The sequence below is a fragment of the Hippoglossus hippoglossus genome, chromosome 21, assembly GCF_009819705.1.
Source record: "Hippoglossus hippoglossus isolate fHipHip1 chromosome 21, fHipHip1.pri, whole genome shotgun sequence".
Classification (NCBI taxonomy): domain Eukaryota; kingdom Metazoa; phylum Chordata; class Actinopteri; order Pleuronectiformes; family Pleuronectidae; genus Hippoglossus; species Hippoglossus hippoglossus.
In genome coordinates, this window is record NC_047171.1 from 13,971,428 (window position 1) to 13,996,325 (window position 24,898).

The following is a 24,898-nucleotide window of genomic DNA, read 5'->3' on the forward strand; positions in this document are numbered from 1 at the left end:
ATCTGTCTTTTCAGTGTCACTGATGATGGACCAGCAGGCTTGAGAGGATGATACAGCATCAGGGATAAAGAGGGAGTCTCCCCACCACCTCTGTCCTCGCGTACCCCACACGCAAGCACACGCCAACACTTGGAAGTACGATTAATCCGCAAACTTTTTTAACAAACAACAACAATGTGACAACACATTAAAACCCCCATAGGAACCACCTCAGAAACATTTCCCATGTAAGGTCACGTAAATGTCAGGGATTTCCACAGAAACAACCTCTGTTCCCCTCTCCCTGAGGAAACACAGAGTTCTGTCAGCCACACAGCGGGAGAATTTCTGCCTGGCTGCACCCCCCCTGCTCCCCCCGTGACTGGTCTGCACCAGCGCAGAGCGTAACACGGGGGTGTTTAGAGTCGCAGTTTCCGCCTGGTTTGGTTAATGAACCAGTGCTGAGTCTGAGAGGGTTTCAAGGAAGCAGCTTCTGCCTTAATACAAACGGAGAGTCAGTTTCTTTGGCACAGACACTAATACCACATGTCTCCTCACGCAGCTGAACTGTGCTGACATCCGAGTGTAAATCTGTGTAGTTTTAAAGAACCACACTGTCTGTGTTCCTATTAATGCTGAACGAATACAAAGTTAATCTCCACCAGCTTAGTGAGGGGGTTTTACACTTCCACAACTGAATCCATAATCTTCCCTAAACATGCCTCCCCACTCTCGCTGCTCCTCCCCGTGCGAGGCGCTGCAGAGAGCGTCCAACCACCGAGGAGCAGCTGTTTCCATATGGTGACGGAACGGAGCTGGTGAGGGAGGCCACAAAAAGGCTGGGGGGGGGGGGGGGGGGGGGGGGTCAAAGAGGTCATCAGCCAAAAAACACCCTTCAAATACACACTCACACACACACATGGCTTTCTAATGAGGTGCTGCAACAAGTGGGCGAAACGACCAGCTGAATGAATTTCTACAGTGCGAGCAAAGCAAGTCGGGCAAAGAAAACAAAGCTGAATGCAGTGGAGGCTGCAGATTGTTTCTGTCTCGCCGGAGCACGCTCACATGCAGCCCCATAAATCTGCAGAGTGAAATGACCACGAGCCGGAGCAGAGATGGGTATAAGGCTGATTAGAGCCAGGCAGCGCTTGATTAAACACAGCTGTTGCAGGCCGGAGTTGTGGGGCTGGCGTTTGACGCCGCCGCAGCCGACACGACGAGACGGCTGGTTTTCATGGAGCACGAGTCAGAGAGAGAGCGCCGGCCATCATGACACACCCAATCAGACGACAGAATAAAACACAGAAATCGCTCTATGATTTCTTTCTTTTTATTAACGATGAAACCTGGAGTAACGTTCTTTTACGTGGATAAAACTAGAGAGTGCATTCCTCCGCCAAGGCCCAACAGCCCCCTTAATGAAACTATTTATTATTATTTGCATCTCCACCAAATTGCACAAACTCATGAATATCATTTCCATCTGGATCTGCACCAAATTTCCCTAACCCATACCGCGTCCTTCCACTAATTTCGTGGTAATCCACCATGTAGTTTTTCCCCTAATCCTGTTGACTAACAAACAAACACAGATAACCATCAGCGTTAATCTGCTGCTATAACAGCCCATGCTCTTCTGGAAAGGCTTTCCAAGATTTTGCAAACAGGCTGCAGGGGGGGGGGGGCTTCATCCCAACAAACCCCTTTCTTTATGGACCTGGATTTGTGCACATGTGGAACATTCATGTTGAAACAGTCGAAGCTATTCCACAAAACCATTCTTTATTGAAAGATCATTGTCTGCTGCAGGTTTATCCCAAAGCTGTCCGCCTCCCGAACACTTTTGCATGCGGGTCGCAGCTGCTGATCGCCCGACAGGTGCTAGTGTCTTATCTAAACATTTCATACTATGAGGTTTCATTTATTTAAAAATCAAGATGTATTATTCTATTCTGTTTAAGGGCTTTTCTCACATTTTCCTCACGTGTTAATACATACTTGTGTGTGTGTGTGTGTGTGTGTGTGTGTGTAGTTTGTGTTTATGTTGTGGGTGAGCTCTCAATGACTAATTCCAATCAACCTTGTTCACATGGCATTAAAGTTCAATGTTGAATCTTGAATCAGATTTTATGGTTTCCATTAAGTGGAACTAAGGTGCCTTGCTAAACCTATGAAGACAGCACCGGACCAAAAGTTCACTACAGTATGTGGACAGGGGCTTTTAAGAACTATTTCAGTATTTAATCCCTGACACATCTGATCTATGGCTATAGGCTCTTTTCACAGCAGAGTAGTAACAGGTATTTCTAATAACTCTCTTAACTGTAGAATATTCGTTCTGTCTGGGCAATACAATGGTTCATGTGCAATCCATTCACTGTACATATTCTCACAAGTATTATTATCCTTACACTTAAGTATTGCATGTTACTTATTGATTACTGATACCTACTTTTGACTTTTGCTGCTGTAATATTGCAAATTCCCCCATTGTGGGACTAATGCCTCTGTTCTAGTCATTGGTCCAATTAAGCCATGATGACAGAAGACACATTTACATGGACACCAATATTCTGATATTAACCAGATTTAACCAATCGTCTGAATAAGACACTGAAAACAGTATTTTAACCTGAGTAAGGTAATACTATTTACACCTGTACTTTTCCTTCTGTGACTTGTCAAAAGGTTTTCTGTGACAAAAGGTCCATTGAGTCTTTTCATAACGGCATCACGTTGTGGCTGCACAGATAAGTGCAGCCACAACGTCTCCTCGGGGGGGCCTCCACTGAACGGTTAACACATCAGGACTCACACAATAGCACATTTTATTGATAGCTGGTAATAGCTGCCAAATGGGACTGGTGAATGTTTTCAAACACAATAGAAAGGATCTCGAGCCAGGCCAGCAGACGTGTGAGGCCCTGCACTGAGATAAATGCTGGTGTCAGCGTGCTGTCAAGATCAAACTCACTTTACAGCCACGTAAACCTGAGGGGAGCATTTCACGTTGTTGTGGCCACTTCAATACATCCCACTTATTTAAATGTTGTCCTGATAGTGGCACTAAATGAATGTTAAGAGAGGTATCACCCAAGTTATTAACATTCATCCAGTGGGGAAGATTAAACTCTGCACAAAATTTTATAGTAAGCCATAAAATAATTATTGGGATTTTTCAAACTGAACCAAATTCCAGAAAACTGTTTTTCTAATTACATTACGTTATTCTTGTAACATTATGACCATCTTCTCAACCACAAATTTAATCTTGTAATAAACCTCAACAGATAGTTTTACAAATGTTACCTTATTGAACAGTTCATTTTTATATATTATATATTATAGCACCGGCAGTGAGACTGTGTGATTTCCCCGCTCATCTAGACTATAAAATACACTGCAGTGTTCACTGTAACAACTGTGCGTAAATGGAGACACTGTAAAAGCTGACTATATTTATCAGCAAGTGGACAGTTGAACTTTAAATTTAAATTAAAAACAGGAGTCCCACAATCGCACAGAGCAGACGTGAGGCCTCTCCCTCGGCGGAAAGGTCACAGCAGCTGGCATTTCTTCCATCACGTACGATGCCAATAAAATACCACCAATCTACCACCAGGCCATACATCCTGACGCACGGGGAGTGTCTGTCTTGTCTCATTCGGTTTCGACGTAGGCCCCTAGACAGCTACTTCAGTACACACGTCTATGTGCACTAGCACTGTTGCCCTGACCTCTACATGCTGTGACAGGACAAGGCTAAATAAAGATGACAGCGACGTCTGCACACATGTACGCGTAGGTTTCCACTCGAGGGTATAGAACGAGTGACCACCCCCCACTCTTATCCTCCCCTCAACCCCCGTCCCTTGTTAGCAGGCTCCTGTCAGCAACCAAAACATAAAGGTCAGGCGCAAAGCAGCTTTGTGTTCCCTCGACTGCTCCCCCTCCAGGAGTTGTTGGTATGGTCCACTTCACTTGCGGTAAGCCAGGCGAGGCGGTGCTCACCAAACTTCTCCGGGGGCAGTGTCGAGGGTGGGTGTGGGTGATAACGGTGGTGAACAGGCTGGCACTGGCTTTGGAACAAAGGGAATGGCTTCTGATAAAGTACAAGATAAGTCAATGATTGATTTCGAGCAGAGTGGTCAGCCATTTTTAAAAAAAGGGACATGACGACTTAGATTTTCTTTTTTTCTCGTGAGCTGGTTGCTTTCGGGTCCAGTGCAGATTCTCGTATACATTATATATGGAGCAGTCAGTGCACGCCGGGAGGTTTTCAGCTGTGACATTCAGCCACATCACAGGAGGCTGATCAAGGTCTGAAGATGAAAGAGACTGTGATTTAAAGGAAGGGAAAAGAAAATGGAGAAGTGGGGGAAAGGTCACTTTCAGGAATCAAACTATCAGAAGTGCTCATCAGATAAGACGGCCAAAATTGGCTTGGGCAAAAGAAAAGAAAAATAACGTTCTTGAACTGACTTCAGGGGATGAAGTTTCATGAGTCACAACTCCCACATAGATCATGTGAAGAAGAAGTTGCAGTGGAAAATACCAGGAATGATTTCAGATTCTTTTAAGTGAACCACGGCTCTTATGACCCCAGTGGCAAGTTGATGTACAATCTCGCATTGAATCCTCACAACGCTGTCATTGAAAACACATGTGCAGCCACCGCTGTGTGTTTCTGTGGCTTCTGTGGCAATTTAGCAAGAGCAAAGCTGATCGAGGTACCTCAGAACATACAAACATACATGTATTTGTTTTATTTCCCTGTCTGTCCCCTAATTGACAAACATGTACATCTTCTTCTGGTATTACCAGTAGCTGCTAGGAGGGATGAGAGGGGCTGCAGTCCCTTCAAACCAAAGACCAAAAATCATCCCCCTTTAATAATCTGCCATTCCCTCTCAGCCACCCTATGAGAGCGAGTGCTACATGCGCAGATAGAGAATTTGTGTGTGCAGGTGAGCAACCTATAGTTTGTGCAGGTAATTAAATCAGAGGATGTGCAGTTCATTTTAAAAGATGACACAATGGCATTGAAAAGAACAGTAAGACAGCGCTCTGTGCCTCGCTCCATCACACAAACACACTGAACTTGTCAGAGTCAGATTAACCATCAGCAGTACCGGCAAAAACCTATTAAAGTTAAAACATCCATAAAGAGGTTATAGTCTTCTGCAGGCAGGTAGGATTCAGCATAAACACACAAAAAAAGGAAAATGAAATGATCACATACATAACTTTACCAAATCATCTATAAAATGATTTGATATAGACCTTATTTTTCTTCTGCTCGGCTTTCTCCAGATAGCTATATTTTATGAACTTACAACACACAGCATCATGCAGTTCACAATGAAAATGGCCCGTTCAAAAACAAAATGAAACTAACTTCCAACATGATTTACACAACACATTGGACAGATACACTTTTCTTCCTCTAAAATAATGTCATAATATCGTCCAGTTTCCACAGTCAAAGCACATGTGGAAATCTGCGGATGTGCTGCAGATGCGCAGGCGTGCATGCGCGTGTGTGCATGAGCATATATAATGTGCACTGTAAGGGAAGCATAAGACAGAGAGGTCAGTGGCAGCTGAAGCTCATTGAGATTCAGGTCATGTGCTGCAGAGGTTCCCAGGGTGACTCGACTACAGCGGGAGGCTGACAAAGAGAGAACAGCGGAGGGCGGCAAACATACTGATAATCCTGTCAAATTACCTGCATGCCATGTGTGACCATGCATATGTTCGCAGCATAATTAGGACAACTTTAATGCCACTGTGCCTTAAATTAAACATGAAATGAAAGAACACACACACACACACACACACAAAAACACACAGAGGCAGTGTTTTGATTAAAGGAAATCTGTTAGTGGTGAAACTGTTTCAGGATTCAAGATTCCGCCGCTTTCTTTGTTTTTTCCTCTGAAACGTTCCGAGCAGCAGAGGAAAAATATGAAAGCAAAAGTGATGATTGGGCTGCCACAGCTGTCAGAGCCATTCTGTCACAGTAGGACAGCCTCTAGGCCTCGAGAGGACAACCGTGGAAATAATGTCCCCCGGATTCAATAGAGGGTTGAGAGAGAGAGAGAGAGAGAGAGAGAGAGAGAGAGAGATGAAGGTGTAGCTGCCCAACACCCTCCTCCTCTTGTAAAAATTTCCCTCTACTTTCCTTGCCTAATCTCCTCCTACAAGCAACATATTGATTTTACATAAATAATAATCAAGCGTCCTGTTGTGACTGTTGTGCTGCTGAATACAGAACATTGCGGAGCGCTGTTCATTAATGCAGGGACGTCCCTCTGCTTGTCAGAGCCCCATAAATCAGAAGAGACATCTAATAGGTTTCATCATTAGCGCAGATAGTAAAAAAAGCAGCAGCACAGACCGGACCAACATGCTTTCTAAATATGAAGCCATGATATAATGTTAAACATGCGCTGATGCAACACACCACATCATTCTGTCACGTCTGCATGAGCCTAACTAGAGACTATCATTAAAATAAGCAGAGGGCTGGAAGGGGGGTTTAAGGCAGCTGGAATTACCACAAAGATTGGCCTCTTTTTTTTCCTTCATCTGCCTGAATCTCTTTCACAGCGTCTGAAACTCCGGACCCATGCTGGTTAGTCCCCACTCGCACCCCCCCCCCCCACTGAACCGAGGATTACAGTCACTCAGGGGGAGGATGCGTCACTTCACATTTAGGCACGAAACTCCATGTTAGGTTTCGTTAAGCAAGATAAAGGCCCGAATGAAGAACTGCATAATACATTCTTAACTGCTGATATCACATAAGCATGAGGAATATCAAGAGTAAAACAACATGAAAAGACCCTTGTTCCAAAATTAAATATTCATTGTTAAGGAAATATATTCTCAAATCACAACTAATGTCAAGATATTTTTTTGAAATGATTTTTCAATGTATCATTTTTTTAAGTGAAAATGCTAAAAATTAGCTGGTTCCAGATTTCATTGTGAGCGTCTGATGTTTTTCTTTTTCGTGTATGATATTAAAACTCAAATATCACTGGGTAGGATATTATTATTGAATTATGCAAACTATCTGAACCCATCCCCTCAGGCTGTGAGAAATTATCATGCACATTTTTCAATATTTTCTGACATTTTATAGAAGAAAGATGAATCAGTTAATTGGGGAATTAATTGATAATGAAAGTAATTAGTTTCAGCCTTAATATACATGATTTTGGATTAAGCAGCAACCAAGACCAAGTACATGTAATTACAGTTGTCTTCCGCTTGTGACTTATTTTCTACCACCTGCAAAATTAAGACAGTGTGCTCCCCTCATGTAGCTGTGAATACTGTAGAGCCCTGTAACTGTGAAAGTACAGGAAATCAATAGGTTAATTAAGAGATTAATTAAGTGTAACTGTGAGAGACCACTACAAAAGGTCAGGCCAAGAAAAAGACACAAGCCTTTCATATAATCTGAACACAAAATGGTGTCATGGAGGTGATTCTTAATGATTTGGATTGATTAAACAGTCAGTAGGCTCCAGCCATGACCTACTTAACCTGCAGGTCACATGGTGTTGTTACACAACACACCAGAGAGCCGCAGATTATCACGTGAACCATCCAGTTTGATTAAACTCCTGATAAAACACTATATCAGGAGCATTCACATTGTGCAAAAAGATTAAAAATCAAACAAAATAAATGCAGCATGAAGTAAATTCGGAAAAAATCAGGAGCTGGAGGAAAAACCCAGTCATCCAGAATGGCACTAATTCTCCATCAGTCATCTGCATAACAAGCTGGAAAAACCGCAACCCCGAAAAAAATCCCATTCAATCCACCGTCTGTCACAGTCGACCAAGCTCAAGCACAAACCAGGCAGGGCTACCTTCCAGCTTCATGCATCTATTCCCAGTAAAACAACCCAGTGCAAACCAGGAGCCTCTAAATCCTCACTGAGCACACTGCATGCTACTCAGTTGTGGGACAGTAAAGCAGAAATGTACGACAGTGCCTGTTTCTTAGTTTCCTGATTTCAAGTACAGACACTGCTGGGAAAGAAAGACAAGATCAGACGTCTCAAATTAGCGTCAGAGTGCGTTTAAGAGGAAGTCAAACAGCTATCGAATTAGAAATCTGGGCATTGGCTCGGGCTGGAGCCGAGACGGGCCAGCTACACTTCACCAAACTCAAGCCCGCACAAATCTACCAGATACGAAACAGATGGGAAACATTCTTGTGGAAGAATTAAAATCCAAAGTATGTTAATTAAATATAAGTAAATGTGCCACCGTGCCTGTATAAACAGCCGCCTGCTAATATTGGAGCAGACAGGCTGATCTACATAATCACTGTGATGTCTGATGAGGTGCTGTGTGTGTGTGTGTGTTGGACGGATCAAGAGTGAGCACAGTAATAATATAGGACGCCATTAAACCACAGCGCATAAGCATAGGAGCATAATTACTATGTAGATCCTGGCTTGGCAAAACTTCATAGCCCAGTACATTAATAATCATAACGCATACAAATACAAAGACGGTAACAACTGACTGTAGAATCGAAACAATCTATACTTAGACAGCAAGTCAGGATGCATAGATATATAAATATTGATATTGTGAACATTAATGTATTATTAACACATCTTGAGCTGGCATGGTGACGTATGGTCGAAGGGGATGTGAACAGTTCCAAACTCTTGGAAACGCCACTGACAGCTGATGGTGGAATGATGGATATTTAGATCTGGAAGTGACAATGATCGGGTTAACAATCCTGTCATGTTCTGAAGCTGTACAACTTGACATAAGCAACTGGAAAAGCAAAGCCTATGCACATTTGTACAACTTGCGAAGATACAATTACTTGGACGACTGAGAAAATTGCACGATCGCTCATAGCTCAAGAGATCTGTGCAGCATTGTGACGTTTGACAGAATTTGACATCTTGTAGTGGCCTTTTATTGCGACCAGTCCAAGACAAACACTGACAAACCTGTGCAATAGTCAGGCTGTGTGATCAGCATCTGGATAAGCAGATCTGTCAGGTGGATGAATTACCTCGGCAAAGGGGGGAGTGCTCACTAACATTGATTTAAAGAGTTTGAGAACAGAACTGGAAGGATATAGGCCTTTTGTTAGCTTAGAAAAAGTCTTTACATCATTCATTTTAACTCATGAAATAGTATTGCGTTTATGTATTTGTTCAGTATTTTATATGCTGGTCGTTGTCATCTATACAATAGACGTCTGTATATACAATACTTTCCCATTCACTTGGACGATCTCAGACTTTTAAATATATATGATATATACGATGAAGTTAGCTTGAATAAAACATTTCTCTCTGCTTATTTTATCATTATTTAATATTATTTTTAAATCACACATGCAATCACAATAAAAACTGAAAATATTCTATGAACCAACATCAAACAGATCAGAGAAATAACTCACAGGACACAACGTGTGTACAATGTAAATGTGTCGGTCAGTTGCTTCGGTGCCAAAGAAAAAGATGTCACTATGGCATCTAAATGTCGTCTGGAGACGAAGTGTAGCATCACCACTGATCAACTTCAGGCTGGAGAGCAGTTCCCTGCCTCACTACGACTTCAGACCACCACAGACTTTGTGAGGAGGACACACTGGGAGAAAGATGAGATTTGGGAGCTTGTGTGGGGTTAAAGAGATTCTTTCCGGAGGATGGAGGAGACAAGTTTCAGGTCTTGAGGGAAGCTGTGGGTTGATGGTACTGTCCTGCTGCACGCTCCCTCCACCCATAATCTCCACCCGTAATAAATAATGACAGCGGCACATGCTGCTTTACTCCTGAGGCCAATCAATTGGCCTCCTCGAGATTAGCCTTAAACCACTTAGCCCTGTGTGCCGCAAATCCAGAGCCCCTCCGCCCCGTGATGTGTTTGAGTCACTGTATTGATAACAACTGTCGTGAGCTGACGTCACAGAAACAAGGTCAGACGAGGAGGAACGTCTGACCTTGGGCACACGCACGCACGAACGCACGCACGAACGCACGCACACAAGCTAGCAGTCCATAAGATGCAAACACACTGACTGCATGGATACTCAGGCCAAAAAACCCACATTATATTTAATGTATTCATTTTGGAATCTATACAAGGCTTTTTACAATGAACCTCAAATGATCACCCGGTCAGTCTGCTGGGATTTCCCTGTCAGAATATAGTTGACCTTAGATCACGCAGATGTAGAGACAAAAGCCTGAGACCAAGGCTGCGCTTCCTGTGGATGAGGATTAAGGTCAACTGCCAAGAAAGAACTCCGGGCTTAAAAAAGCAACCGGCGTATAGTAAGATACCTGCTGAGTGGCCCTGCTCACAACTGGCATTAACCTGCGTCCTGAGTGATCACAAGTGGACAGCTCTCAGGCTACAGCCAGACCAGAGAGAACGATCTCTGTCCACACGAGCATTTGAGCTCCAGATGTGTAGTAATCCAACACACCTGAAAAAACCCATCACATGATCATCCACGTACACTGGGCATGTGGGTATCGGTGTAAACAGGAAGCAGGAAGCCAATGCTAGTGACTATGACATCGTTTTTAAACTTCTCCGCTTCTTGCCGGAGTTTTCAAACTAAAAAGGACCCTGCAGTGTTTCTAAACTTCTCTGTTTTAGACCCTGTCCACCCTAATGCAGATATTTTACTAAAATAAAATAAAATAAAAATCTCTGTTTCGGCCTCTCATTCACATGCAAGCAGCGCTTTAAGTCGCTAAAATGACGTCTACGGGAGTGCAGATTTTCAAAAACTCTGAACTTTAAAGCGCTTGAAATTGGCCACGAATTCTATTTAAAAAGAACCACAATGCTAACAGGGTTAATAATGCTTCACTGCATGGATTGTTTTTTGAATTGATGTGATTGAGATAAAAGAGCTGACAATGTGTATGTGCATCTGAAAAGCTAAGTTAAGTGGGATACCTGCTTTGATGAATACAGTTGTGATTTAGAAAGATTCTGAGGCACCAACCTGAACGGTTTTGTTCCAGGGGTCGAGTCATTTAAACGCATGATATTCAGTGCAGCATTACACCGCTCATGTTAATGGAGCACAGTTTTAAACCTTCAGCCCTCTGCGTGAACCACCCTGTGGCGGGAGCATTACCGCTCGCTCTCCACGGCGTGACAAATGTGGACGCCGTCGGTGAAATCCCACAGTTGGGGCCAGTGGTGGAGAAACTCGGGCACGTACGGCGACGAGCCAGCAAATAAACTCGAGAGCGCACACAGGCTCGGCAAAAGAATGCAGCTGTTGCTCTGCATCTGCAGGTCACTGGGTCCGGCAGTTATTAAGGCCCGTGCTACAGAATATCAATTCCTCTCCACTGGAAGACAGAGCAAGACCAGTAACCATGGCAACATAAAGAAAATGGTGATTCATGATCTCTAGGAGAAACAAAAACCCATAGAGAGAAATCATCTACAGATGTAGGGGATCTTGTGGTTCAGGTTAAAACACATTTAATCATCTTTATCTACAAAGATACCATTTTAATCCTTCTAGGCGTAACGTGTGCTCTACTTTTAGAGTTCAGCTGTATTCGACTGTGTTATAAAGTCATTACTGCGACCATAAGCATGGTGGTGGTGGAAGCCAAAACACAGAGGGTGGAAAACACCACACCCTGCTCTGCTTCTCCTGCTTCGCAAAGCACACCCAAAAAACCGTGTCTATCTGCTGCTGGGATCAGTGGGACTGTGGAAATGTGAACACTGGTCTCAGTGGCTGAATGGTTCTCAGAGAGGGAAACAACCCCACTCTGACTCATTCAAACAATAGGTAAGATGTGACTTAGACTAACAGGTTGAATACAACACAAGTGTTTTTAGGATTGAACGCAGGCCTGGTTTGTTTCACCCGGTGAGGTTAGAGAGCAAACACTGGGCGGTCATTCACTCTCACAAGTCTGGCTCACTTTCTAACGGAGGAGGATCTCCATGGTAACCGGACAGTATGCAGCATGGCTACCCTGCGCTGGGGGAGGGTCTTTTTCTTTTTTAGAGGAATGGATCAAAACTGTGCAAAGAGGCGTTCGACTAACTAATCATGACACGGCTAAAGCTGAGGGGAAAATGTGCGTGAATAAAAGCAAAATGTGACGTGCATGAAGATCTGAATGGAGCAATGAGTAAACTGTAAAACTCCTCAAATTCATGTATTAAATGAACAGAAATGCCGTATTTACATCTCATTGTTTTCCATTGTTTGAGATGTGACTGCATCTTTTTCAAACTACATCATCATCATCATGTCCTCTTCTTCGATAATTTTTAATAGCACCTGACTAGAGGGTCACCAGCTGTTTTCATGATGAGCTGAACTCCAATAATGGACAGAAACAAATGTATCTGCATTGTGTTAATTTATGGGAAATTCCCTGTAACACTGCATATAAATGAAAACATGGGCCAACAACTCACATCAACATCTGATACTAGAAAGCAAGTTAAGGATTTAATCAATTAAAAAGAAAACAGGAAAATATGAATTCTATAGCTCATGTTATGTTATCTGGACTGAAATTAAACTGAAATTGAAAATATACATTACTAGGCTTTATACTAGCTGTATGTTTACCCTTTGCTGTTGTAATGAACCACTTGTATTGCTTTTCTACACTGTATCACACTTTAGTGGATCAGTTGGTCTTGTATGTTTTGTGTTTGAACCCAGCCTCTTTTTATGTTTAGCATAATGTGCTGGTTTGATGACTCTCGGGTTAACTCACTGAAATATTAAACGAATGGTGACTCAGCCTTCACACTTTGACTGCACTGCTGGTAGAAACAGTTCTATTCAAACAGTGAAGGTCACATTTGACTCGGCAGCGTCACCACTTCTCTTACGTCACAGTCACTCAAGTGTAATTTTACTAACTCAATTCATCTTTATTAGGCTAAATGCTTCCATGCTGCCTTTCTGTTTAAAGACGACTAACTGAGCTTACATGAACCAGCACCCACACAACATCACTATGTAATGCACATAAATTAAATCAACAGAGTGTGTCGTAACAAAACCACAAGACCAGCAGAAACAAGATTAGCCAGTTTGCCTCGAAACTAAAAATGAGCAAATATCTGCAGATTATGCATCTAATCACAAAAATACAAAGTATAATACGACAATCATGAACAGTTTTTCCACCCTAACTCCGGAAAATGCCCAGAACGTTGGATTCAGACATTTCTCTGAATTTATTTTTCACATATGAAGAACACAGCAGAGGATTATTCTGGTCAGGCCGGTTCAAAACAACAGGAATGCATCCGGAACATTCCGGTGAAGAGTGGTATCTGGGTAGAGCAGGGTCAGCAAATCAACACCGACGTCTGCACCTTATCAACAAAATCTCTCGAAACACGTCGTCTTTTCAAGTTAATTTACGTCCCCCAGGTACATGGCACATCTTTTTCATCCTGAGATATCTGTAATGTTTTTTTCAGTTTTGTGTCTGCTGCTCGCTGTGAATTTCCTGCAGTATTCTCGCATGGGCTCACTCTGACAGCTTACAATCGGGCTGGCAGGAGAAAATGTCTGGACCAACTGACTCGGACATTTGCCTTCTCACAATGTTATACATCAGGAAAATGTCTGGACTTCAGCGCATTTGTCAGAAAACAGCGATATAGTGCATTAAAATGACATAAAGGATTTTGAACTGCAGCATTATTAAAACAGAACGCAACCATCTCTCAACATGGCTGACTCTGCCATTCAAATTCTGCAGCTCACAAAGACCCACAACCGGAAGGATTCATTATGATCTGCTAAAGCGAGCTATTCTTCAAGCCCTCGCAGTGACAAACACGCCGAGGGAGTCATTTGCCAACGTTGAGACCCTCCGGAGACCTGAAATATCTATAACCGACCATCCCCCGCTGGTTACGTGAAAGCCAACGTCCGCTGGGACAAATTCTTTGATGACCATTAAGGGGCATTCCCACACGGACACCGGGCCTCAGTGACAGAGCTTTGATTCTTTGAGAGCCAGACTTCCGCTCATCACTTATCAATAAAGAAAAGCTGAAGAGTGGAGTCTGAAGCTCAAAAGAACCCAACACGCCTAAAGAGAGTGGAAACGGAAAAGTGAGCAAAGCTGTGTGAGTTTGGATGTGTTGCTCCAGGACAGATTCCGGGGGAATCTAATGCAACAGTTCTATGTTGGAGTGAAGTGCTGTCCCTGTTAATACCTCTCCAGCAGGCATGTGCACAGCTCGGGCTATGGTTTGAGATTTCACACTTCTTCTTCTCTGACACACACACACACACACACACACACACACACACACACACACACACACACACACACACACACACACACACACACACACACACACACACACACACACACACACACACACACACACACACACACACACACACACACACACACACACACAGAGGTCCCTCCCTCAATATTTGCTCCATTCATCCCGACTCTCCCTCCCACACGTCTCCCCTATCTGCCCAAGAGACCCCAAATTCAATTACTGCCCGGCTGCAGTGGGAGGTGGGCTCAGCTGCACAGGTAGAGCTGAGAGGAATTCTGATATGCAACATGTCAAGCAAATGCATCAAGGGAAAGACTTTTACTGCGGGCGGAGCTGCAACACTGACAAAAAAAAACACAGCCAGGGTGAAAATGCTGCAATTTCTGTTTTAATTACCAATGAAGCATGGCAGAAAATATCATGAGAGCAGTGTACATGTGGTGCAGCGACACACACTTCTTTCTCACTGATGAGACCATTTGAGGAGATGAGGGTAGGAAAGGTGAGGCCAGAGCAGCTGGGTTAAAATAAGGTACCACAGGAAGAGGATAATCCAGTGAAATCACCCTGCTAGTCCCGAATGACATGTTAATTATCCCCCTGAATCTAAATGAGAAATTCATAATTCATTGAGGAGGTTTGGTGCTGCTGTGAAGCCTCAGAGGCAAAGCGGCTCCCATGAGGATTTAACTCTTTATTCCAGACCAGGAAGGACATCACAGAGCCAAGAGCAGCGCTGCCGCCACACCCATCGTGTGCCGTGACGTCTACCTACCCTGCTGCCGCTCAGTCAGATTCAGAGCCACAGTTCAAGAGCTTAATGAAAGGATCTGAACGCCGTCATCAAAGGGCTAAGCTCGGTGGAATAATGTATGTGCACGGGCATGAAATGTCAGATGATCCACCTTCATGCCTCCGTCACAAAGGGATCACAGGTGACGTTTGCATCCATTGGCCTCGTCTCTCCTTTGTGAAGTGATGAAGGCAAAGAGTCGCACAAACAGACACAGTCGACTTCGCTGCCGTCTGAGCCAAACAAACGTGAGCATGTTCCACAAAGACACATCCGTCTTGGTTACCATAGGAACAAGACTTATTATAAAGGCACGTCTTCTTCCAAAGCACCTGTGCACAGTATAGAAAGCAGTGCAGCAGAATGCTGTCAGACATAAGCTTCGATCGTTTTTGTCTGTGCAGGATTGTCTCACTATGACCTGCACCACTATGTGTTCACAGCTTTAGTGCTTTACAGAAAACGAAGAGCTGACATATGATTAAAGTTAAAAATTCATACCGATGTCACTTGCTCATGTAGAAGACATGACCACACACATTCCCACCAGATTCCTGATGGATATCTAATCTAGCATGCGGTTAGGAATATCTTCACAGTGTGGGACTCTGCTTTCATCGGGTTTTGTCAACTGGACATCAGTCTCGGAGCCCATCGACAATAGTCTGAGGACGAATTAGCGTCTGGGCTTCAGGTGTAGACAGCGAATATTTCAAAATACGTCGTCAGGTCACAGTACACTGTTTACAGTCCGATTTTTACCCCACACATCGAAGGTTTCTTAAAAAAAACACAAGAAATTATACTTTTTATAGGTGTTTTAGGTCCAGATGACATTTTAGCTCATTTCTATTAAAACCTATCTGCATATGAATACAGATAAATTAAAAAGCAGATAGTTGATGCATTCTGGTCGATGTTATGCCTCCTTTGCTCTCCAAGGCAACCAAAGCTTGCTCAAAACCTCGTCCCTCCACGTCTCCAAACTCTGGATATTGACATGCAGAATCTGTTCATAGAGATTAATGGACTTTAACAGAACTGGAAACACTTTAAAGATGTATGCGTTGCTTTTTGTTATCTATTTAGGTTAAACTTAAATCCTCACACTCTACATTGTGACACTTTATTAAGACACAGGTTGGTTGGACAGTGGTGCATGTTGTGTAGTATGTCTATCACGGCTGGAAGGTTACTGGTTGCCCTGACAACAGATTCTTGCGATCCCACTGCTGTACTGATTCTGATGTAACTCTTTCTGATGAGGACAATTCAATGAAACATATCTTTGTCTTTACGTCTCAGATCAAGCTGTGTGGGGTTCCAGACTCCTCTAACGTGTTTGTATTCTTAACCATCAGCCTCGAGATAAATTCCTCCTGTTGCTCCTCTCCTGTGGCTCCCAAGACCCGATTACATTTCAGGATGCGGAGGGAGGAAGATGGCTGTATGTGGGAAATCAACCAACCAACTCAACCCCTCCACCCCCACATCCTGCTGCGGGATTTCAATTTCGTGCCACGAGAGAAGAGCCAACCGAGGGGTTCAGAGTTCATGTGAGGAAAAGCATGAGAATGCCGTCAGTCAGTCAGTGCAAGAATGATGTAAGACACATGAATAGCGTTGGTCACATTACCCAACACTTTGAACATTTTCAAGCTCCAACGTGTTTTATTCACCAGTGGAAAATCTGAAAAAAAGGGGGGTGGGGGGGGGTTTCATCTTTGTGCTGCTCTTGTGAGCCCTCGAAACCACAGCACTGCCTCTACAGTCGCACACAAATCTTCCATTTATGCTTTAATGATGACACTAAGCATATGACCCAACCCCCTCAAAAAAAATCCCCAATCCCTGCCACCTCCAACACAATGCCATCTTTCAAGGGAAACTGGGTCAACCAGCGGTGACACCTACAAGAGCTAATATTTCTTTTTAAAAAATGAATATCTGTCATATTTTTAGTCGTGGTATTTGTATGCAAAAAGGCAGACGTACCCGCAGCACACAGCGAGCTGGGCTGCGTCTCCTGAATACGTTAGTCATAATTGGTGTGCAGCAGCGAATCCCTACGCTGGCGCACTACACTCACATTAATGCTCTGCATGGAGACCACCCCCCCCCCCCCCCCTGCGCCTCCCCTACTCCTCCGTGGCAGATATCAGTGGAAGACAGAACTCTGCAGCACAGCAACCGAGCTCCGACGCTCCTCGTCCTCCTCCATGTGTAGCCATGGCAACTCACACACAGGCCAGCGTGTGGCCTTTCAAAGATTAATTTGTATAGGGTTGAAATTCACAGCAGTCAATGTATGTTAATGGCAACGGCATCGTGCAAGGATCCAAACCACCACCTCAGAGGTAGTAGACTGTATGCTGCAGCTCAAAGGTCATGGCAGTTGCCGCGATGTAGAGCTTCCAGCAGCGGAGAGAGGGATGAGAAATGACAGGTAATTCCTTTCAATGGCAGGAGGCCACGTTAAGTAGCTGCATGGAGAATAAGCACAGATTTAAGTGGGCTGAATCAATACAATCGGGACATCAGGGTTTATTAAGAGAAATAAGAAATCTTTCTCTGATTCCGAGGCTCCCAAAGGTGAACAAATGTGACATGTGAGAAGAACAGACGCCAGTGACAAACATTAGACGACTAGATGTTGGCAATTCCCGTCTCTGACTGTCTCCCCAGTCAGGGGAACATGGGAAACAAAAACACACAGCCACTATTTATTACCTCCGCTATGGAAGTCATGCTTTCATCTGTTTATTAGTCTGTATTTTTAGCAGGATTACGCAAAATCTACAAAACTAATTAACCTTACTTAATTAACACAACGAAACTTGGTGGAAGGACTTGGTATGGGTCAACGGAGAAGCCATTCGATTTTGGTGCAGTTCCGGGATGGGTTTCATTTTCGTTGATTTCTCAGAATAATTCATGAGTCTTAATGGAAAAAAAATCATCTAAATTCAAATGTAGCAGATGTATATGCATTCTAATGTAATTCTAGTTTTTACATTGTCTCTAACAATCCTTTCATTCACCACTGTCTTTCAAGACCAGCTAAATCTTCAGCAGAGGGGATATTGCCATGGTCACCATCTTGCATGGTTCTCCTACATAGCTCCTTTAAAATCCATTCTCCACAACAGAAGCGCACTTGGGCTGAAAACAACCATCTGCGTTAGAGGAGCCACAGCACTGTTCATCTAAATAGATCTCACTGTCACCCATGCATGACTCATATTAGTGAAAGGATATAGTGACAGTAATGGATTTAGAAAACTCTCTGACATGGTGCAAAATGGGTGAGAGTCGGATTCGTTGCTCTGGGCCGCGCAGCTCCTGCCCCGTTCTCCCGAATGCTCTAAACAGCCAATCAAATCCCATTTGTATTCATTTTTTGGCCAATGACAGCTCATCAAGCAGTGCTGGTGCCAAATTATCCTCTGTGCCCAATTTATTCAAGCACCACCTCAGTTCTCCAACCTAAAAACGCTGTGAGGCTGGGGAAGCAGACCGTGTCCCCACCACAGTGCCGACTCTAACAGGATTTAGCACAGAGCTTGGAGACCTCTCTCTGTGCTCTGCCTTCCCTTACAGTCCACGTGTCATATTTTTCAAACACACAACATGAAACATTATAGTGGGAATGTTTGGTGGACTGTAATGTGTGTTGAATTTCAATTATTTTAACCTGTCTCACGGTGCAGCGGCAATTTAGCCGCTAGTGGAAATCCACGAGAGTCTCTTCACATTTGTACAAGTGAGCTAGAACTCCATGGTTTTATTGTTTGTGCTCATGTATCTATTCTTTGTCCTATTAATACTTTCTAATAAAAGCTACAATAACAAAGAAATCTGATGTGAAATAAATCAAGGAATATGGTTTAGTAAGGCCAGAAATAATCGTTATTTTCATTAGCATTAAATCTGCTTAATCATTCGGTCAATAAAATGTCAGAAAGCTAATTAAAAACTTGACGTTGGGTCATCAACTTGTTTTTTATGGTCAGCCTGGAGTCCAAAGAAGAAAGATATTCAGATTATTATAAAATGAGAGAAGCACATCAATTATAGCTGAGATTCTGGCACGACAGAATGTTTGGCACATATACTTGAAATGTGACTTAAACGAGTTGCTGAATAATTTTTCAATTCACGGACTCATTATTTCAGCTCGAGTCTGTAGCAGACAGACTGGTTCTGGCTGTGGCGCTCCTCTGTGTCTAACCCTGTTTAAATCAGTGTCAGGGAACCTTTTACTAATGTTTCTGCAGTGAGGAAAACTATGATAATCCACATCCACAATCTTATATCATGAATGTTTTAACTAATGTAAAAAAAACAAGATTTTTAATTTCAAACTAACACTATAACACAAAATCTGTATTCTATTTAAAATTAGCGCAAGAAGTGTATTTTATGAATATTACACTTTGCATCCAGTTGTCTTCAAACTGCATATGTCACTTGAATATTTTGGTGGTCAGGGGTGTGGTATAAATTAGGCTAATAAGCTCAGATGGATAATAACCATGAGATTGTGGAACCTCCGGGCACATTCAAGTCAGCAGCAACATAGCCGAGGTATGAACTGAACCGTGAATAAAATTGAGGTCTGAACCAAAACATGGATTTGGAGAATCGTTAACTCCCTGTTATTCAGATTGGTGTTATCCATCCGTGCACTTTTACTACCCAGACTCTCCATGTGTATCTGATCATTGATCCACAGGAGGCAACAAAGCCAAAAATCCCAGTTCCCCTCTGAACTGCTGGTCACTCGGTCGCCGAAGAACCACACAGCCTCCGTTGAAGACAGAGCTGAAAGAAGCCCTTCATCATGTTTCTACTCATTAAGTCAGGACCTCATTGCCATTCAGCGGAAAGCGAGGCACTCTGGAGCCGCTCTAATTGTTTGCCATCACAATGAATGGCTGACAGCAGAATACGGGGAAAAGAGCAGCGAGTGGAGGGTTGATGTTAAGCCCTCTGGACTGGTGTGAGAGTCCTGCTCTAAAGCAGGAAGGTCCTTCCTCTTGTGACCTTGCCCCCTTTAGTCTGGGTGGTCCCTGCTGTAAACGCTGGCTGTAAACCTGCTTTACAGTTAGTTATGGGGATGGGGAATCTTCCTTGTGCATCAGATCTTATTTTGTGTGGTCACAATTTGGTTAAATTTAACTGGTTACAAGCATTGGAAGCCAAGTAAGTAGCTGCTGCATGTCATATCTCACTCTGTGCACGCCTGTATCTTCTCTTCTGTGACCAATGTTGATATGGGAGTGATAAACTGTGGGCTCCCACCATGAGAATGATGCACTGAGATCATGGGCAGCACGGCCAGCTTCTCAGTAAGAGATAAATTACACCCTGACACATGAAGTCTGCAGCTAATACTGTGACTCAGAGGGTCCACCTCAAACCTGAGTATTGCATGGGCATGTGTATTAAGTAATCGAGGATTATGGGCTTCCATGTTTTCTCGTATCTGCAGAGTATTTTATGTTAAAATGATGGATTATTACAGGGCAACACTGACTAAGTACAAACGGGGTGTCCAAAAACATGTTTGTGATCTGAACTCGCTAATCAAAAGCTGATGCTCAGTGTATCAGCCCCACATGCAGCACCGATGCTCCCCACCGGCTGCGTGCCGTGTTCAGAAAACAATGCAAGAACATTTCCCTCTTTGTTCTGGTGTTATTAACATACAGTCTCGTGGCTTTGCAGGGAAATTGAAACAAGACCATTTTTACAATCTAAAGCACATGGAGCGAAGTGCATTCAGGGCATCGTACAACAGCCCTGTCCACGCTAATGTGGATATTTTCCAAAATAAACCTACCTCTGCGTTTGACGTAACTGAAACAGAGAATTTCACAAACACCTTCCAAAGTGCAGATTTTCAAAAACTCTGGTTTCTGCTTGTTTGAGCGTCGGTCATCGTTTTGGAATTATTGTCTTGACGGAGATATTTTGTAAAGACAAGACAGAGATTGTTTTGAAAACCAGGGGGGAAATATTAACTCCAATAATATCTGCAGTAGTGTAGACAAGGCCTTAATTAATCATCGGTGTGTTTGAAGCATGGCATGCAATGAACCAATCAGAGTGCCATCTCCCATTCCATTTAAAATCCAAGTGCGTTTGCACCTTGGTGAATTATTGTGGATTTGCCAGATAGTAAGACCGAACGGTTCTCTGCAGAGGAAACAGGTCTGTTTGGTTTAAATACCTTTGTGTATTGCCATGGCTGTTCAAATAATTATCCAATTTCATTCATCATTACTGCTGCACGGCCCTGTGTGTGTGTGTGTGTGTGTGTGTGTGTGTGTGTGTGTGTGTGTGTGTGTGTGTGTGTGTAGAAGCAAAATGTATGAGTGCTGTGTACCTGCCTTGGCACACGTTACAATGAAGATAAAGCTCCATTAAAATAACAGTTAAAATAGTCATGTCTTCGACTTCAGTCCAGGTTTTTGTCAATCGTTTTCTGCTGCCTCAAGATACCAGGAATCAACAATACTCCCTCACTTTAAGAGCTCTACACTGGGGTGCATTTGCTACTTAAACATGATTGATATACAGACAATTTTTTAGAGCATCGGTCTGACACTAGCAAAGATGCCTGTTTTGTGCTTGGCGCCACTTTGCACTGGGTGTAAGGGCCCAAACAAGAGTCCAGTTAGCCATGTTTCACTTAATTACAGTGGTGCTTTGAGCTAAATGTTCACAATGGCAATGCTTAAATGCTGATATTTACCATTGTAATCACCTTAGAACTAAACACTATGCACAGCTGAGGTTTATGTCACTGCAATTCACTGTCCTCAGTATCCACACAAGAAATAATCCGAGATATTTCACTGTATAAGTGACATTTTTATTAAGTTACTTGGATTCATCGTTAGTGATTTTTTTTTAGAGCCATGCATCCAGCAGCTGTTTGGAAATTTTCTAATGGGAAAACTTCATGGGAAAAAGGGAATCATCCAAATCATTAGGGTTCATCCTCCAAGGACCATGAATGGGCATCATTTCATGACAATCCACTATATTTCAGTTTCAATCAGATTAGTTGTATTTGTGCCTGTATATTCATTTACTGGTGACTGTATTGGTGAGTACGAAAGTCAAACTAATTCAGAGTGGTCTAACGAGACAGACCATTCTCATATGGAAAGCATATGGGTTTGCTATTAATGAATTTCTTTTCACAGTAGCCTTTTACTGGGGCTGAACCGTGACTGTAATGGATAAAGCGATGGCTGGGGAGGACAGACGGCAGTCCTCAGTGGCTCGTTATGGAGAGAGAGGTCGAATCGGAGCAGAAATGTTAAGTGAGAAACACAGTGTGTGTCTGAATTCCTAATGTTGGAGTCTTTGCTGCTCGTGTCAGGACTGAATGAGAATACCGGACATTCCATATTAGGTTGTATTTGTTGGTCTTTTACCAATAAGGTTTGGCTTGATTCACAGGAATGAGCATGACTCCCCTCCCTCTCTCCCTCCCTCTGCTCTGTCATCATCACCCCATCCCCCTTCTTCTAACCCCGAAATCCATGCTACAGTCACTCTCTTCACAGGCAACTTCTGCAGAGCGTCCACCAGCCATCAGCAAACATAAGCATCAAAACATCGGCGCAGACATTGCTGGTGTGTGTTAGCCTGAGGACTGCGAGACAGACGGGCGGCTGCAGTTCGGGATTTCCTGCTCTACTGAACTCTGCACGAGTAATGTAGGCAGAAGCAAGCGTCCGATGTCGACTTGAAAATAATTCCTTAAAAAATCAATAATAAATAGGTGCAATCAGAGAGGCTTTCTTCTGAGCTTTCTGAAATCATTGCCAGTCCAGCGTCCTCCAGGTTTGTGGAGCCAGACATCGTCAGCATCAACACAAGTGTGTTCACAGCCACAGTGCTAAGTAGGCCACAGCATGGTATGTGACCCACGAGATGGCTCGATGGCCCCTTTTTGTTTCTCAACCATCTGATACTCTGCCCGCTGAGGTGGAAACTTACCCCTCTGAACCAGAGGAACCGAGCTGAAGCCTCCAGTATCGGTGACAGGGTGAGGGCGGGACGTTTTATGTTTTTTCTTAAAGAGAAAACCGAGAAGAAAAGTCCTGCCTCCTCACTTTGACTATAAAAACATGGGAGATTAACTACTTCTTGAACAACGCCGTATGTTCTGGCTGCTAAAAGCAAAGACTGGATAATTGCTTGACAGTTGTGTGTTGTAGACCGTGCAGTTATCTCACCCCACCGCTGCAGGGGGAGAGATTAAGAGATCAGATGCAGGATCTGAGCTATGTTGATGTATGCTTTTTTGTGTCTTCTCTCTCAGGTGCCCCAAGACAAGATGAGATTTGTGGGATAATACTGGGTTAATAAAAATAAACTCCTAGGATCCATACGCCCTTGCCAAGTCAAACTCTTGAGAGGTGTCTATGCCTTCAAAAGGGTCACGTCTTTATCAACACCATACGTTTGGAATATTATAAACCCATTTTGCCTTGACTTTTACTTTGTACTTTAATTCAATGCGAGAAAGGATTCAACCGTAGCACTGAGCTAAAAAAAAACTTGACCATGTTTCATGTTCTGCGCTGATTTTTTTTTACGATAACTGATTTTTCCACCTTGGAATGTGAGCTCATGAGTGAGGAAAATGTGTCCTTGGATACCTCTGGGCCGAAACAATATCAAGCCCACTGAGATTTATATCTCAAATGCTGACTTTGGGATAGATAGCGGATAAAATGTGTGTTAAATTGAGCATGAATAAAGCTCTGTGTTACCGCAGGGTTTTTGTTACCCTCTCCTGAGCAGCATCTTGCCTGATGAAGTGCCAGAAATTGTATCTAGTATAATCTCTACAGCACCAAACCATTATGGCATGTTTGAGGTCCACCCAAAGCTCAGCGAGGCATGAGAGCCAGGGTCACATATGTGTCACATTTCTGCTGCGGCATTTGTTCGTAAAAAGTTTCACTGTGTTTATCCCAGTGTCAGAGCTGCTGTTTGGTTGACTGATTCCGAGGGGGATTTCACACCTGAAAGTCCAGAGCAAGGTCCAATCCAATGTTAGTGTCTTTGTTACATTGTTAATATTTGATCCGGTTAGTTTTGGTTTCCCATTGCAGTTTAGGGAGCAAGCTAAAGACTTTTGTATGACTAACTGGTTTGTAGACGAGCATCAGCTGACGTAGGCGTGTTGTCAATTCGTCGAGTAGCAGTCATGAATGATCCACTTCATTTGATTTATTTTGTTGCCACTGTAATATCATTTTGGTATTACAACCAGCATCACCCACTTCAGGCGCAGTACTCAACACTCGTTTGAATTGGCCTCATCATTCCAATATCATATCATCAGAGGCGAAGCTGCAAGCAAAACCTGAGAGCCTGGGCAACTCCGTTTAATGCTGCAATTGTTTTGCAAATCGGTCGGAATTATTCAAAAGCGTGTTTTCACTCTGCAAATGAACCGAAGCATGGTTCAGTTGGATCTGGACTGAGACCACCTCTTTTACTTAATTTTGGTCCATTCGTCCCGACAGTGGTCCGAGGCACCTTTCACACCTGTTATTTGGGTTTGAACCAAACTGAAAAGTCAAACCAGGTAGGTGTGAAAGCGTTACACAACTTTATAAAAAGCTACTGTATGCTAACGAAACTCAGCTTGAGCACTGTATTTGACTACAGGCTTGATTCCCTTCTCCATCTGCTCTACCTGGTATCAGATGTAGGCATCACTGGCTGGATGATAATCTGTTTTTAAAGACGAGAATTGACG

At 43.3% G+C, this 24,898-nt stretch overlaps 1 protein-coding gene across 6 annotated transcripts in view; it reads right to left on the reverse strand.

Moving 5' to 3' along the window:
• LOC117754988 (FERM, ARHGEF and pleckstrin domain-containing protein 1-like) overlaps nucleotides 1–24,898 on the reverse strand; it is a 56,565-nt gene that overhangs the window by 26,475 nt on the left and 5,192 nt on the right. The window lies entirely within an intron of this gene.